The following is a 17,514-nucleotide window of genomic DNA, read 5'->3' as shown; positions in this document are numbered from 1 at the left end:
TTCCACATATGTTTGATCTTCCTGTTTTATGCATTTTCTAAATTTCTGCCTATAAGCTTATGACACTAATTCATAATCCCTCAAAACTGTCTGTTTAGCGGTGCCGTAATTATACTTTGTTATAGTAAGAGTTCCGAAAATATTTTCCTGGTTTTACCAATCAGTGCACTCTGTGATAGCAGAGTCCAAATATCTTTTGGTGATTTCAGACTAACGGCAACTTTTTCAAAATGTAAGAAATATGTATCGGTTCCCTTTTCCTAGAGTTTTAGCATTACTCTCACATGTTTTGACTGCATCAAAATCGCTATTACTAAATAACGCAGGAAAAGCGGAGTATGACTTACTAGCTAATCAGTTTAATTTAAAAAGAATTTCTAATCTTTTCTGCTTCAGTTTTAATTTTCTTTGTTCTTTTTCTCTTTCAGTTCTAGCTCTTTTAACCTCAGCTGACATTCTAGTTCTAATTTCTTTAATTAAATTACATCCGTCTCACCTACTAATTGTAGTGCATCTTCGCCAAGCACCTCTTTTTTCAACTAAACTTTTAATCACTAAACTCCTAAGTTCCTACTACAAATAACCGGAATTTTAATTTGAGCTTAGTAAGATTAATACACACAATGTCCATTATTAAAATAAAAGCAAACTCACTGTTGCTGTCCAATAATATTCTCTTCCATCTCTTGACTAGCCGCTTTTTATAAGAATCACGCGAGTTTGTAGAAATGTCGGCAATATTTTCACTCGCGTTTATCAAACAAGGTTTGTTGATTTTTTTACACTCAAGAACGTTCTACAACTTTCGAGGACAGGTGGGACTTGCGAAACACATAGTTAAGAATATATGTCACAGGCAAAAAACGAAAACTATACAAAATAAATGTACAGCGAAAATGCCGTTACGCAGGTAACTAACATATAGTGATAAACTAAAAACATTAAATGAGATTTCATTAAATTGTCAAACTCCTGCAGGGTGATATTTATCTACTTCAAACACCACATTTGATGCTTGCTGGTTTCACTTTAAAACCTAAATTCAAAATTCACTTCGTTTTAATCAACAATTTATCAATAAACAGTAATAAATTATATTAATTTCAGATCCCTGACGGACCCTCAACCTCTGTTACTGTAGAAATTATCGATCTTGAAACCAACAAACAAGACAGAACAAGTTTACACTAATAATTATTCACAAATTTATTAAATAACAATAAAATAATTTTATATTAACAATATTTACAAAATTACGGATTAACATAATCACAAAAATATTAAAAATTAAGTAATCTGGTCAGTATAAAGAATTTTTAATACAATATGTAACAATAAGTCTAATATGACCGTCAAATACAACTCCAGCTTTGTTTTTTAACCGTCACACACATACAATTCTAAGTTTTCTAGTAGCTCAAGCTTTCGGTATTCTGTTGGGTCTTTACAGAAGAACTAACTTCACGTCATCCTTAGCGACTATCATAGAACCCTAGAAACATATAGACAAAACCTTCCACTGGTGAATGTCATCACAATCTCTCTGAAAAGCTCGATTCTAGTAAGTTTGTGACCTTCAATATGCATTCCAGAAAGTTCCAGCACTTTATCGATTTCTAAAGCTAAGTCAAGAGCGTTCAAAATATTCAATAGCATTTCTGTGGTTCAGCAATATTCGATGACAATCAATCATATTAACTATGCTAAGGATTCTGACTACGTTTGTTTGGCTTTTAAGTATTGACCAAGTATTACATTCAATATTTAAAACTGTAAGATTTACGTCTAACTATTACATTATTATTTATTATTAACACTACTGCGTAACAATAACATATTTGTATTGATTCATCAGGTGGACGCTCGGCATGCCGAAGCGTATTAAGGCGTGCGACTCGTAATCCGAGGGTCGCGGGTTCGCATCCCCGTCCCGTCAAAGATGCTCGCCCTTTCAGCCGTGAGGGCGGTATAATGTGACGATCAATCCCACTATTCGTTGGTAAAAGAGTAGCCCAAGAGTTGGCGGTGGGTGGTGATGACTAGCTGCCTTCCCTCTAGTCTTACACTGCTAAATTAGGGACGGCTAGCACAGATAGCCCTCGAGTAGCTTTGTGCGAAATTCGAAAAAAAAATCAACAGGTGAAAAACGAAGTTTCATAATAAATGCTAAAAATAAGGTAATACCAAAACAACTTTAATACGAACGTTCTAAAAATTTCCTTAAATTCCATCATCAGAACTAATACCTAAAAATCGAATCCATTAAAAACAATATTAGAATTGAACAGTTTTTATTCAATCGGAAGTTCAGAAAGAACAATCTTAAATGGTAACAATATAAAGGAAAGTAAAATAAAACACTGCGATATACACTCGTTTAATAAATAACACTGTGCAAAAAAAAAAAAATTATTAAAGAGAAAGGCTTCAATATGAGTAAATATATCGTATTTTTGAAATGAAAATAAATACAAATAAAAACAATGAGAATCCGGAACTGGTTACATTAATGATAACAGGGAGGTGAAGATGCTATTGTTCAGTATTGGGTGATCGTTGAAAATGAAAAGGTAAAAAATAAATTTAATAAAGAGTTCATAATCTGTGACTCCGGAGTTGAGGACTTCAGATTTTCTAGAAGCATGGAGTGGTTGTTATTCTCACTATGGAACCGGATATAAGAGTCGGGTTAATTACTTAGTGTAATCCGCTTTATACTGGAATTTCCATGTGCTCATGTGCGTGTATTTGTAATTGGCGTGTAGTTTTGCTGATTACACAGTTTTACAACTATAGCTACCGAAGCGTCCGTATTAACGATGAATTTTCTATAACAGTGATTTTAATATTTGTTATATGGCTTCCTTCCACGACCTTCGTGGTCTTCAAGACTTTCATCTTCATGTCCAAACCTTTAGAACCAAAGCTGAACTATACGTTCAGTAACAGATCCATGGCCGAATGCCTGGTTGAAGATTCGTGTAGTTTCGGTAGCTTTTCGTCCAAGTTTGAAGTCGTAGAGGAAAATCAAATGAAAGTCCTTTTTATCCATGTTGCCTTGGAAGTTGCAAAACTTACTCTGAGCAGAGTTAAAACAGCACACAATTAAGACACCTTGTAAGCGGCAAACGTTAGACTAAACCAACCAATCAACCAACGATAAATTATTAAATATTTAGCTCTACATGTCATCGTGAGAATTCCGACATTTATTTCTGGACACCCTAATATTATTCTGAACCATAAATTAACATATATCGAGTTTAGTTGAAAATAGCAGTTCGTTTGTTTTATTTGTTAAGCACAAAGCTATACAATGTTATCTGTGTTCTTCCAACCGTGGGTATCTAAAACCGATTCTTTTTTACGAGAAAAATCACTCAGACTTTCCGGCAATGAGCACAGTAGTTCATAACTTTAAAGATGTATACACGGTTTAATGAAAAATCATTAGAATAAACAAAAGAACGATCTACATTTACCACAGAAATATCTTCCACTAAGATGTTAAGAGGTAAAATTCCACACTTCCACAATAATTATTTATACAGATTTTGGTTACCTTATCTATTCATATGTTCCAAATTATCGTTCTCAAAATTAATTGACATTTTATGTAAACGTTCATTATGGTTCTTTAATTCACCTGCAAATATTGAATATAATAATTATCCTGACTGTGTTAAAAAGTTTGTTTTGAAATTCGCGCAAAGCTACACGAGGGCTATCTGCACTAGCCTTTCCCAACGTAGCAGAGTAAAACAAGAGGGAAGGCAGCTAGTCATTACCACCCTCCGCCAACTTTTGGACTATTCTTTTACAAATGAATAGTGGGGTTGACTGTCAACTATAAAAACCCCACAGCTTAAAGGGCGAGAATGTTTGATGCGATAGAGATTCTAACCCGCGACCCTCAGATTACGAATCGAGTGCTTTAACCGCCTGACTACGCCGAGCCGTATTAAATAGTTTAACTTTTAAATTAAAAAAGGTAATTTTCGCTCAGTGTCATTAGAAAATTATTTGTGCTACCTGAACATAAGAGATAATATTAAAGTAAATTAGCTTATATTTTTATCTTTATAGAAATACCTTATAAGAAAATTATACCACATCTCTTCTATCATCAACATGTAATATATGTGTGGTACTTGGAACCATCAGCCTATCTTCCTATGCGTATTTGTATTTATTTTTAAAAAAAAATTGTAACCTAAACCCGTTAATAATGAAGGAAAAAGAAGTATGTGATTTTACACCTGCTATACTGTTGCTGTTAAAAAGAAAAAAAAAAAACTTCAGACAAAGAGAAAGATATATATATATATATATCGCAGCTATCCGACTGTAGAAGAGATAGTACGTTTTCTTGGAAATCAATACTCAAATGATGTACAACTTTTTCAATGCAAAATGGCGTAAATGATTGGCTTCTCTTCTTCTATCACACTAACTTTGATGCTTAAATTTACTGGTTGTAGAAAAGACTGAATCTAGAATAAGAGTAGAAAGATTGTGTCTGAGACTGTTTGTTCTTCCACGTGTTAACTTAAGAAGCCTATAACTGGTCAGAATAATGGGCATAAAGTGCTTTATTTCACTTCGATTTTTCAACTTAATATACTTCGTCACTACTCACTCACGAACGTTACAGAAATATATCTTTACTAATATAGTGTAACCTTTAGTTTAAAATATTCATTCCTGAACATTCTATGTTTTGTCTTCCTTCCAATTACTTGTATATCTCATCCATTCAACTGTTGCCTCTTCATCAGTCATCACGTGCAAAAGTTTAATAAAACGTTGTTTGTTTACGATACAAAATTAAAGGCCACCATACTACCGGAATTTACCTACACATACTTCTATAAAGCCCTTGTTCACGTAACTGTTTGTATTCTGAATAACTGAATGTTTAACTGTTCTTAAATATATGCCTAACATTACTAATACGATATTTATGTTATTAATTTAATTTTTACACTGTCGAATGATTTTTGAATAAGTTTATGTTTTTATTTGTAAAAAAGATAAAATGTAAAGAATCATTAGTAAACGACTAAGGGAAATATTGAAGAAAGTTATTTATCATAAATGTAAAAACACTTTTTTTTTCAATAACTCTCCAAACTTATAATTTAGTTGTGACAATACTTTAGCAGTAACACTTTTCCCTACCAATACTGAGAATTTCTGATTCTATGATGGTTTTAATTCACAACTTGATGCTACAGTAGTTACAGAATCATCCTACTTTGCGCGTTAAATTGGAGGTTAAAAAATTATTTCGGTGCTTACGTTATAAAATGTATCTCTAGGCAGTAATAAACCTTTAGGATTTCATATGCAAGTAAATATTTCGTCCGAAATTTTTCTGTAAATGAGAACACCTTTCTCATGGAGCTAACTAGCTGATGATGTTCAGGTTGCTTTTTAGCTCTTACACAACAACGGAAAATTAGCTTTCTCGAATAAATTAACGAATTCCTTTAAAGAACGTAACGATGTATACGTTCAAGTCGATGCAACCGATTGTGTTCGATCACCAGTTGACAATAATTAAAAGCTGTTTGTAAACATACACTGACACCATGACGGTTTTGAACCGAGAACACAATGTGCTACTTTTATCTTTTTCTCCAAGCTAATCGCAGTAATGAACAGACAAAGGTTGTTTTTCTCTCTAAAAATCGAGCTATTTTTTTTCTTATTGCATGTATTAAAATATATTTTGCTATTAGAAGATCCTCAGTGGCTTAACGATATGTCTGCGGACTTACAACGCTAAAAACCGGGTTTCGATACCCGTGGTGGACAGAGCACAGATAGCCCATTGTGTAGCTTTGTGCTTAATTTAAAATAACAAACAAACAACAACAACAAACAAGCTGTTAGAAGAATTATTGTAAATTGTTTAACGTTTAGTCTTTTCACATAATTTACAATCGTAGAAACAGTCAGATCTTTCCCTCACTTGCTGTAGTACTTTTGGTGTGTTATATGTATTTAACACACCAATTTTTGATTTGTGCAGCTCTGGATTAAACAATAATCAAAATAAGCAGGTGCTTAGGGCACCAAGGGAAGAGGGAACCACAGAGTTTTTCCCCTAGCTATCATGCCCTTAACTCTTTCATTGCCACTCTCAACTTTAGTCAATTTTTTTGTAATTGTCCTTATCTGCTGTGTTCGACTTTACTCTGCTTTGTTAAAAAAATGTTTTCTTTGACTCAGCGAGTGACTAAAGTTTCAAAAACTACTAAAATATGTATTGGAAGTAAGAAGTCATTGATTTGCGAAAAATTACTATAAAGAGCAGTACAAACTGTAGATAAAACTTCAGGTAAAAGATGATCGTATGTTATGATGTCTGACATTGAAGGTGAAATATTTTTCTCAATCATGCCTTCTGTATTGGATATTTATAAGAAGGTATATGCAGTGGAACTCTTTTGTTTCACCTTTTACTGCTTTATTCAATCACATCTACAAAAAATTAGAGTATAATACCAAAGAAGCATTAGGTCAAACAAAATGGTGACAGATATGTACAGAGACGTAGCTAGTTTTACGTTTTTTTCGGCTTATGTTTTTGTACGTTATATGTTGGTTATTGTGTCGTTTGTTTTAGTTTTATTCATGTGTTTTGCAATACTTTTATAAGTGTGTTATCATTGAAGCTTTTCTGAGCCGTAATTTTGTTTGCTTCAAACAATTTACTGTGAAAAAAAAACCTCCTTTGTGTGTGAGTACACTTGTTTGAAACTTATCATACCAAGAAAACATTTAGAGAGGAATACCACTGTAGCAATGCCACCTTTCATATATAGCATGTAACCTGTAAGAGTATTTGGGCATGTATGTATTTCTTTGTGATTATGCTATAATATAAACAGATCTGAAGATGGGATTTACTAAGGGATAAATATAAGGGTGCTCGGTTTTAAATGTGATGGATCCCCAATCGTAAATAGCTAACAAAATTTTGTCAAATATGCCATTTTTAGGTCCAAAATTGGAAATCACAATTATATTCTCCTTACTTCTTCCTTGATCCAATCCTGACGTCATAATGCCCAGACCCGGCTCGGCCCTCTGGTGATATTTTTATGAGACGAACATAGAATTCGAGACAGAAACACGGAGACAACGACGACAAATCTTTAGGTGTAATTTAACTATTTTGCGACTATAAATTCAGTATCAGTATGTGTTATATTACATTTCTGAAAAGCTAGATAAACAACTGACTGATCGATGCAGTCTAAAGGCGATAATTCGACCTTTTAGGTCAAACTGCATAAAACTTCGACATGTGCGACAATATGATTCTTAACGTTGTTATGTATACACTATACCACTAGCAGTAGTACAATATTGTGTCACCGTGGTCATAGAACAATACTGTAAAGAACCTACAAATCAACAAAATCAGTTTAGGACTGTCTGAAAAAGTGCACAAATCAGTTAGTGGCCGCGGTTGAAATGTATTAGCATTAGGCCTAACGTTAGTGTTATTATCTGAGAACTGAGTGACAATAACGCTAGACATATATACTGTAATAGTTTAGTGTAAGTACACTAGAAACACTACTGTAGCCTGGAATAATGAAGTGGACTATTCCCAATTTAAGGCCGTCGTGACTATTCACTGAGACTCTATGCTAACATACTTAACTCGCTGACAAGGTTTGGTTTAGGCTTGCGACAAGAGTTGGAAAAACAAATTAAAAAAGAACGCAATTACTGGAAACATATCTTGGAGCGTGTAATAGCTATTATTCGTACGTTAGCTGAATGTAGCCTGGCTTTTCGAGGAATAAATAAAAATTTTGGTTCACTGCAGAATGGGAATTTTTTAGGGCTGCTTGAGCTCATAACTCAGTCTGATTCATTTTTAGCAGGGCACATTTCGAAATATGGAAATTCTGGAAAAGGAAATCCTTCTTACTTGTCCAAAACCACCTGTGAAGAATTCATTGAACTAATGGTTCAGAAGGTTCACGCGTTTATTGTTGATGAAGTAAATTCTTCTGGTTATTTTAGCTTGTCGGTTGACTCGAGCCAGATCTATCACATATAAATCAGTTAAGTGTTGTATGTATTTCGATACTGAAAAGATGGGCAACCTATTGAACACTTTTTAACCTTTCTGGAACTGAGAAACCATACCGGTGAGGAAATGGCAAACCAGGTATTGCAGTACTTATATGAAGTTTTCAAACTTAATTTTTCAAAATGTAGGGGTCAGTCTTACGACAATGCTGCTAACATGTCTGAACGTTATAAGAAGATGCAGCAGAAGATTTTGGAAGAAAATAAGTTTGATATATATATGTACCCTGTGCAGCCCATTCACTAAATCTGGTAGGCTGAAATACTGTTGACTGCTGTCAAGTGGCAGTTAATTTTTTCTTTACAATGCATTTGCTCTATACATTATTTAAGCCTCAACCAGCCGGTGAAAAATTCTTAAAGTTTGTCTTGTAAATGAAAGTGTGTTAAAATCTTTCTCTGAACAGCATTTTTGAAGTCTTTCTTTAACAATTTGGAAGCTTTAGAATGTCTAATTGAAAACAAGTCACAAAAGGGAGAGACTAGAAGACAAGCAGAGAATATTACAAATAAGATGCAAGAGTTCGAATTTGTTTTCATGTTGATCACGTGGGATGAGATTTTGCAAAAGTTTCATAAAGCAAGTCAAGTTCTGATGAATTAGAATGTGAACTTAAAAGCGTGCAGATCTGTACGCGTCATTAGCTGACTAGCTACACACTTTAAGGGATAACTTTGAAAGATTTGATGTAGTTACAAAGGAAATACTACAAGATGTTGATTACAATGCAGCTCAAACTCACAAACGTGTCAGAAAGAAGGTACTCAATGATGGAGATGCACAAAATGTAGGTCTGAATGCCATAGATAAATTTTGTATCACCACCTTCTACACAATTGTTGACAAACTATAAACCCTGATGAGAAGAAGAGGAGGGATGTACAAAAAAATAGTAAACAGATTTTCTTTCCTAAGTGATGAGCCAAATGATATCACTTCATCTGCTGAAACTGAAAGGTTCTCTCAGTGTTCCCAAAAGCTAATTGATGCTTACCCAGAGGATTTAGACACTAATCTCTCTGCCGAGCTTCGGCAGTTTCACTCACATTTGTGCCATGAGTTCAGAGCAACAGAAACTGTAAAAACCAGATTCAGTCATTCTGAATTTTACGAACTAATTTCAGAAGACAAAATTGAGTGTGCGTTTCCAAACGTAGACATTGCATTGCGTATATTTTTAACATTAATGATCACAAACTGAACAGCTGAGCGTTCATCTTCTCAACTAAAGCATATGAAAAATCCCAACAGAACAACTATGAGACAAGACAGGCTGGATGCTTTGTCTCTGCTAAGTATGGAAACAGATTTGTTACGTCAAATTAGTTTTAAGGACTTGATCAAAGACTTTTCAATTAAAAAATCTAGAATAAAACTTTTTAAAATTTAAATACATATTAAGGTATAAGTAAATAATTTACTTACAGGATATTAAGTTCAAAGTGAGAAATCGTTAACATCAAAGTGAGAATTTGTTTAATAAAAGGGTTTTGAGTAAATGTTTTATTTTTGTTAACATCAAAGTGTGAATTTGTGAATATCAAAGTGAGAATTTTAACATCAAAGTATGAATTTATTCACGTTAAAGTGAGAATTGTTAACTGAGAGTGAAAACAAATATACAGGAAAAATAATTATTTTTAATTATCATAAATCAAAGAAGTTATTTCTCTCATCATTTCTAAATTAAAGGCCTCAGTCATTGCTTGATTTTTATCCATGCCCAATCTGTTAAATAAATAAAATAAAAACGTTTTTATTTAATATAGTTTTGGGGTTTAGCTTGGAAGAAAACTGAAGAAGGTTTATAAATTTTCAAACTTTTATTTCACTTTCAGCACTTGTTGAGTCTTAATGTCTTGTCAGTTAAGCAATGGAGGGGCCGAGGGGGGGCACCATTGTTGGGCTCTGGTTAGAGCATAAGTTGCCCTTAATCCAGCCCTGGATTTGCGTATTACAGATAAGAATGGCTAGTAGTTCTATATCTTCTTGCCCTGTTCTCTAGGTAGTGATACAGCTACTTTAGATCTGAACATATTGACAACTCGTTCAGAATACGAATATTCAATATTTTCAATTACATTTTGTGAAAATTACAATAATTTTGAACATAAAGTTTCATTAATCTGGGAATCGTATAAAATGACATTTTCTTGGTTTTTCATCAGTTGTAATTCTACTCCATCAACACATTGATATTTTTTAACATATTACGTGGAATATCACATCGTTTAGAAATACACTATTAAAAAAAACCTTCTTAAGACTGCCACATATGGGAAGTTTTTCATTTAAAAATTACATGTTTTGATGATTTTCGGTATCAATTTTAAATGTGTCTCAATTTTATTTCAGAATAGTAAAACTTCCAAACAACGTATGTCAGTGTTCAGAATACTTGTTTGCAGTTGAGCACAAATCTGCACAAAGGTTTATCTCTATTCTGCCTACCATGTGTATCGCAAACCGATTTCTCGCGTTGAAAGCTCGCAGACATACCGCTGTGGGACAATTAAAATACACCTTCTAAAGTGTGAATTTTATACGGAATAGTTAATACTTCAAATAAACGACTAAATCAACATGTTATATTCCACAATAATTTTTAATACAGTTCTAGCGGAAAACTGAAGTATTGTTTCTTTTGTGAAACAAGAATGAAATTTGACACAGAGATACTTTGTGATATGTATTTTCACATCATTAACCACTGATGACACCTCTTGTTTAAGATTAATAATCACAAGTCTTAACTTTAAATATACATGGTGTCCATAAATTATTTACCCCATTATAAGCCTTTATAACTTCTCTATTATATGAGCTATCTTAAAACGTTCTGCGGCAATTAATAACACAACTTAAGAAAATTTTATTTTAATTCAGTAAATTACCACAGTTCAGTCAATAATTAGTAAACCAAAATTCAGTAAACTACCACAGTTCAGTCAATAATTAGTAAACCAAAACATCCACGCGAGGCATGCTTCTTAATGTTTGGAACGAAATCATCTGCCGCCTTGATGTTCCGCGTGCTACCAATGGGTTTGTTTGTTTGTTTGTTTTGGAATTTCGCACAAAGCTACTCGAGGGCTATCTGTGCTAGCCGTCCCTAATTTAGCAGTGTAAGACTAGAGGGAAGGCAGCTAGTCATCACCACCCACCGCCAACTCTTGGGCTACTCTTTTACCAACGAATAGTGGGATTGACCGTCACATTATACGCCCCCACGGCTGGGAGGGCGAGCATGTTTAGCGCGACTCGGGCGCGAACCCGCGACCCTCGGATTACGAGTCGCACGCCTTACGCTACCAATGGGACTCGCGTGGATGTTCTGCGAAATAAAGAACAAAAATGTCTTGTGTTATTTATTACCACAAACCGTTTTAAGATAGCTCCTGTAATAAGGAATTTATGAAGGGCTATAATGGGGTGAATAATTTATGGGCATTCTGTATATAACTATAGACAATATATTTCCTTCAAACGTCTAAATATTCTGCAAATTTAAATTATATCTCTAGCACTTAACTCCATTTTTATACTTTTACAACCTTTCTTTCATGTGTGTGTGTGTGTTTTCTTATAGCAAAGCCGCATCGGGCTATCTGCTGAGCACAGCACACCGAAGTTTTCTTTTATCTTCTTGCTCTTTCGCGTCAGGTGTCCGCCTGTATTTACATATGTAGATTTTTATTTTATCAAACAACCTAGGGTTTTCTATAACGTTTTACTTTTGACAGTTAATGAGGGCAATTACATTTGTGCCAACAATTTTATGCGTATCTACATTATGTTTAGCGTTTCACATATATGATTTTAATATTGTTTGTCAATGGTTCAAATTAATGACATATACTCGTCCGTCTAATTTTTACTATTTAATTTTAGATATGTTGACAAATAATAAACGAAAATTGTAATTAAAGTACACAGTAGGTGTAATGTAGTACAATATTAGGAGTCCATATGAACGCTTTTTCAACGTCCCGTAGTCAGAGCAAATAATCTCAACAGGCTAGAATCTCTGCTGTCTTCGTCAGACAAACAATGAACTCCTTACATGTCTAGACAGGACTCCAAGGTTCACCGATTGTAAAGCCGAATATAGGTGTCTTGCGCATCATATTTTGTAGTTTGAAAAGATAGGAGGTCCATTATCCTCGAACATTGCTCCTTTGCTATTAAAATAACAGTGTTAGCAATGAAGAAGCATTTAGGAAAACAGTGCTAAACAGTACAAGTCTTTGCGAAATGATTTAAGCAATCTGCAATCAAAAAATAGCCAAACACAAAACACATGATGAAGATAAAAATGTCATCTGAGCCGAGTGTCAAGAGCAAGTGGCCGAGAGATGACTATTGAAAAGGTGAAACTATGTTTTTATTGTAAGAATCCTGTTGGCTATGAAAATCTGCGAAATTCATCAACCGAAGACCGCCTGGAGGGTTGTCTGTTTTGACCATTTTCGTCATTATACAATGATGTGTCTTTCAGTCAATCAGTATACACAGAAATTTCGTCACATAAGGGGACTTAAGATTGCAATTTGTACTGTCATAATGTCAGTAAAACTTGCGCGTGTCATAACTCATGAGAATTACATACACTCTAAGTTACGACTCAGCATGACATATGAACTTCAAAAGCAAGAAATAAGAATATTTGTTACTCTTTATTTTGGTTTTATTCACTCTTGAAACAGAACACTTTGGGGTACTCTGAAAAGTAGTAATAGTATCATTAAATATATTTGTGAATATAAAAATATGAAACGTAGGAAAACTAGATTGTGAAAACATGCATGCACTTTATGATAAATATCAAAATGCTTAGTAATGCTGTACAATAGAAACAGAAAACAAAAACATAAGGAAAGCATTAATAAAAGGTTACTGTCAAAGTCAAATTATTGCTGTAACATAACTGATTTCATAGGCTGGCTAGGCCACACCAAAAACAGCATACAGTATTCAAACTATATGGCTTCATAAAGTTGTATGACAGTCGACACAATCAAGCTGATGGAAACATAGTATCGTCCACAAATAACACAACAAAATGTACGAGGGCTGTTCAAAAAATACGCGAACTGTTTGAATTGCGCGGCTCCAGTTGGTTCCAGAGGAATCCGCTTGGTGTCGTTAGGTTCGCACAGATCAGCTGATTACAACGCCATTTTCCGATTGCAGATATCTTCATTTGTGTATTAGCTACGCGGTTTTAAGTGAAGTGCGATTTTTTCGTTTGGCGGATTTCAGAATGAATGACCTGAAGGAGCAACGACTTGCTGTTAAATTTTGTGTTAAACTTGGAAAATCTGCGACTGAAACTTTTGCTATGCTTAACACGGCTTACGGTGATGTTGCTATGAATCGTACGGCATGTTTCAAGTGGCATGAACGTTTTAAGGATGGTCGACAGTCCATTGAAGATGATGAGCGTCCTGGACGTCCTTCCACGTCAACTGACGACCCACACGTCGACAAAATCAATATCCTGGTGCGGGCAAATCGACGTCTGACTGTCAGGGAGCTTGCTGAAGAGTGTGGGATATCAGTTGGATCTTGTTACGAGATTTTGACCGAAAAATTGAAGATGCACCGCGTTGATGCGAAATTCAGCCCTAAGAACTCGTGAGTTTTTGGCCAAACACTCGATCACTGTTCTTCCCCACCCCCCCACTCACCTGACCTTGCTCCTTGCGATTTTTTTTTTGTTCCCCAAACTCAAAAGACCATTGAAAGGAAGAAGATTTGAGACGATTCTCGAGATTAAGGCAAATGCGACGAAGGAGCTGGAGGACATTACAAAAGAAGCGTACCAGGACTGTTTCAACAAGTGGAAACACCGTTGGGATAAGTGTGCGCGTTGGGGAGGAGAGTACTTTGAAGGGGTCCCAGACCTGTAACTTCTAAATAAAGTACATTTTGTTTTATGACGTCAGTCCGCGTATTTTTTGAACAGACCTCGTACGATCAGTAATTTTTACGGAAAAAGTCGTGTAGTTTATCACGCACCACAGTAGTGGTTCATAGAAAGAATCACTCGTTTTGTTCTTTTTGTTATTGTTGTTCCACCAGCCTACAGCATAAACGGGTGCTAGTATTACAATCAAATCTAAAGAATATTACTAAACGGATCATTAGGCATTGCGTATAGTACTTTTAAGTTATTGCTATATTTTTCATAAACTACAAAAATTATATTTCTAGTGTAAACAATGTCATTACTACTTATTAAAGTTAGTTAAATATAAAAAAGCTGAAACCCATCTCAATACACACACCTGTATACTTGGATATGAAAGCCTGATTGTTGCACAGTTAACATTAATGATATTTTTATTGCTGTTTCCAGTGTATGAAAGGTTGTCATGTACCAGTTCTGGATAACATTTTGTGTAGGAAATAATTTCTATCTGATAGTATAACACCAGATAAATCAGCAATTTGATATTCAAAAGCGCGGTGCTATACATCGCTTTCAATAATAATAGGATGTGACACTAAGTTCATTGTACCTTCTCAGTGAAGCTCTTGTTTCATTGGGAAATATAATTAACACTAATTATTCTCTTTTGAAATGATGTTTTCTTTTTCTGTTAACCGTGATATAAGACTTTAATTTTGCCAAATATTGAAATGTAGATGAAATGTAGAAAAACTGACTAATTTTTAACATAATTGTTTTACTCTAATCGAATATGAAATTATCAGAAGTGAATATTCATTGGTATTTTTAAATTTTATTCTAAATCACTACTACATTACCGCCAGACTTTAATGCATCTTAACTTATTACATTTACACGAACATCTAACTTTATCTGTCTATCAATTCACTTATATTTTATTTGACATATAAAGATGCGTTGGTTCTGCTTACTTGTAGCAAAACAAATCGGGATCTGTCATAGTCTGTGAAATATTATAAATATCATACTTGCTGCTTTTATTGTTGAGCCTGAAAGTTGGAAAGGATAACGTCAATCAATCCTAAGGTATTCATATCTGTTTACTAACCCATAGCATTACACAGAACATAAAGATTATTCGAAATGACCCTCGTAGAGTTGAGCAGTCTTTGTCTATTTGAATAATCTACAATACGTTTTAGGTTTTAGAATATAATGTTACTTTGTAAGACGTATGTTTTTATTTTTACATTAAAAAAAGAGAATATCGCTTCAGTGTTTTCCTTCAAAACTAATAATTAAATTAAATTTATGTCCCCTACTGGTGTTACTGGATTATAACAAAATCAGAGAATACGTGTAAATTTTGAAGTAAATAAAAATATGGTATTTTTCAGTTATGTATTAGAAATTTGAAAAGTTGCGCACTGTTTGTTTATTAATCCACGACTTACTTGATATCTATAAAGTTACATCCTAAATAAACAAATTAATAAAACTGTAAATTTTTGTTTTCCCTAACGAAATATATATTCAAAATATGTGAATATTAAAATAGTATTTGTGAACTCTTTTGTCAACCATTGTTTGCAATCTGATTCTAATAGAACTTGCTTCAAAAACGTTTTTTTCTTAAATACATCTACATAACCCACCACTTCATATTTGAATGCTGGCTCTTTAATAATGTATAATAATGAAAAATTCTTCGATGTCTATCACAGCTGCCGCCCTCTCAGCCGTGAGGGCGTTATAACGTAAGGGTCAGTCCCACTATTCGTTGGTGAAAGAGTAACTCAAGAGTTAACGGTGGATGGTGATGACTAGCTGCCTTCCCTCTAGTCTTACACTGCAAAATTAGGGACGGCTAGCGCAGATAACCCTCATGTAGCTTTGCGCAAAATTCAAAATAAACAAAGTATCACAGCCGAAGTCATCACAGTGCATGGACATATACCACTTGGGCATGTAAACTACAATCTCATCTCCTGGAAATAAATCAGTAAATGATCAAGAGTGTACAGTTTCAAATCGATTATTACATATCCAAACGGTTGCCAAGTTGCATCTTTGTAAGCTTATTCAAAGTATTTAACACATATTGGAAACACTTGTCTTACCAAGACAAGTCTGAGTCTTGTCTCTCACATATTTAAATACAATTATGTAGTAAGAGTTTGAACTAATGCTGCGCATTTCTTTACCCTGATGAAATAGATTCTGTATAATATGAAACATGGCTACATTCATATGGTGACATCCGTATGTAAAACGTTGGGAAACTCCCTTATATTCTCCACTTTCACACATGAGATCATCAATCATAAAAAATATTTGGCTTCTTAGGTTATAAATAATTACAAAAGTTTTCAAGTAAACCTTTAATAAGTCAAATGTTCGGAATGGTTTGCATTCATTCAGCGTACAATTATTGAAATTTACTACAGAACCAAATAATGTGTTCTGAAGTAAGGTAAATAACATCATGACAGTTGAATGAAACATTGCTAACAAACAAGATTTTATCACTTTCAGTTGGATCCAACACTTAAGAAGTGAAAGAAGGATAATATATACAAATGACCAGCCTCTCACAGAGCAAAATAAATAAATACTTTAATTTAATAGCCATATAGCAGGGTATTAAAGTATTTTAAAATGTGTCATTTGGTGTGGACATGAATGTACATTTTTATTTTATGGGTTGCTGATGATGATACTGTTTTAATATCCTTATATATTTTCCTGTCACTTTTTAGTGTAATAGCATGCTGAGAATGATTTAAAGTATCAAATGTTTCACTCTTCGTTGAAAAGTGGTTTAACTTATGACTGATGATAAAATTAAGGGTAAATATTCTTATATTTTAGTATTCGTAATTCTTTGGTCCACCACTGACCCGTGATGATTTGTGATGTTAATCAAATTTACCTGCAAATTTCTTGATATAATCACCTAGAGAGTAATCATTAGTTATATATGAAATGTAAACAACACTATCTGTGTCATAGTACTAGACAGACGAACCTAACATTTCTAGTGCATCATGCAATTTCAGATGTGTGTGCACTAGTAAAAACTGCCAGATAGATATTTGTTTGATCTTTCTAACATAGATAGTCGTGCTTTTGTCTCCAATGAAAAGCAATAACTTTGTCATTGAGTAATGTAACAGCTGTTACAATTTTATTCACTAATAAAACATGTCATGTGCGTCAGATGCATTTTGTCCTCAGACATACTCCCCAATGACCCCATAAAGAGCTGTGACAAATTTTACACCTGACTTTCTGAATTGGTAGAATCGTAATCGTCCATGGATATCGACATATAAAAATCAACGTACTTGATCTTTTCATCTTCTTTTGCATCATATAAAACTCCACTAGCATTGACTCTACCACAGTAAAAACAATAACACATATCTGGATGAGGAACAACTGTGTGATCCTTAAGAAAACTAATTAAATTTAAATG

Source organism: Tachypleus tridentatus, chromosome 9 (genome assembly GCF_004210375.1).
Source record: "Tachypleus tridentatus isolate NWPU-2018 chromosome 9, ASM421037v1, whole genome shotgun sequence".
Taxonomy (NCBI): Eukaryota; Metazoa; Arthropoda; class Merostomata; order Xiphosura; family Limulidae; genus Tachypleus; species Tachypleus tridentatus.
The sequence above is the reverse complement of the archived record's forward strand: the minus strand, read 5'-3'. Positions refer to the sequence as shown.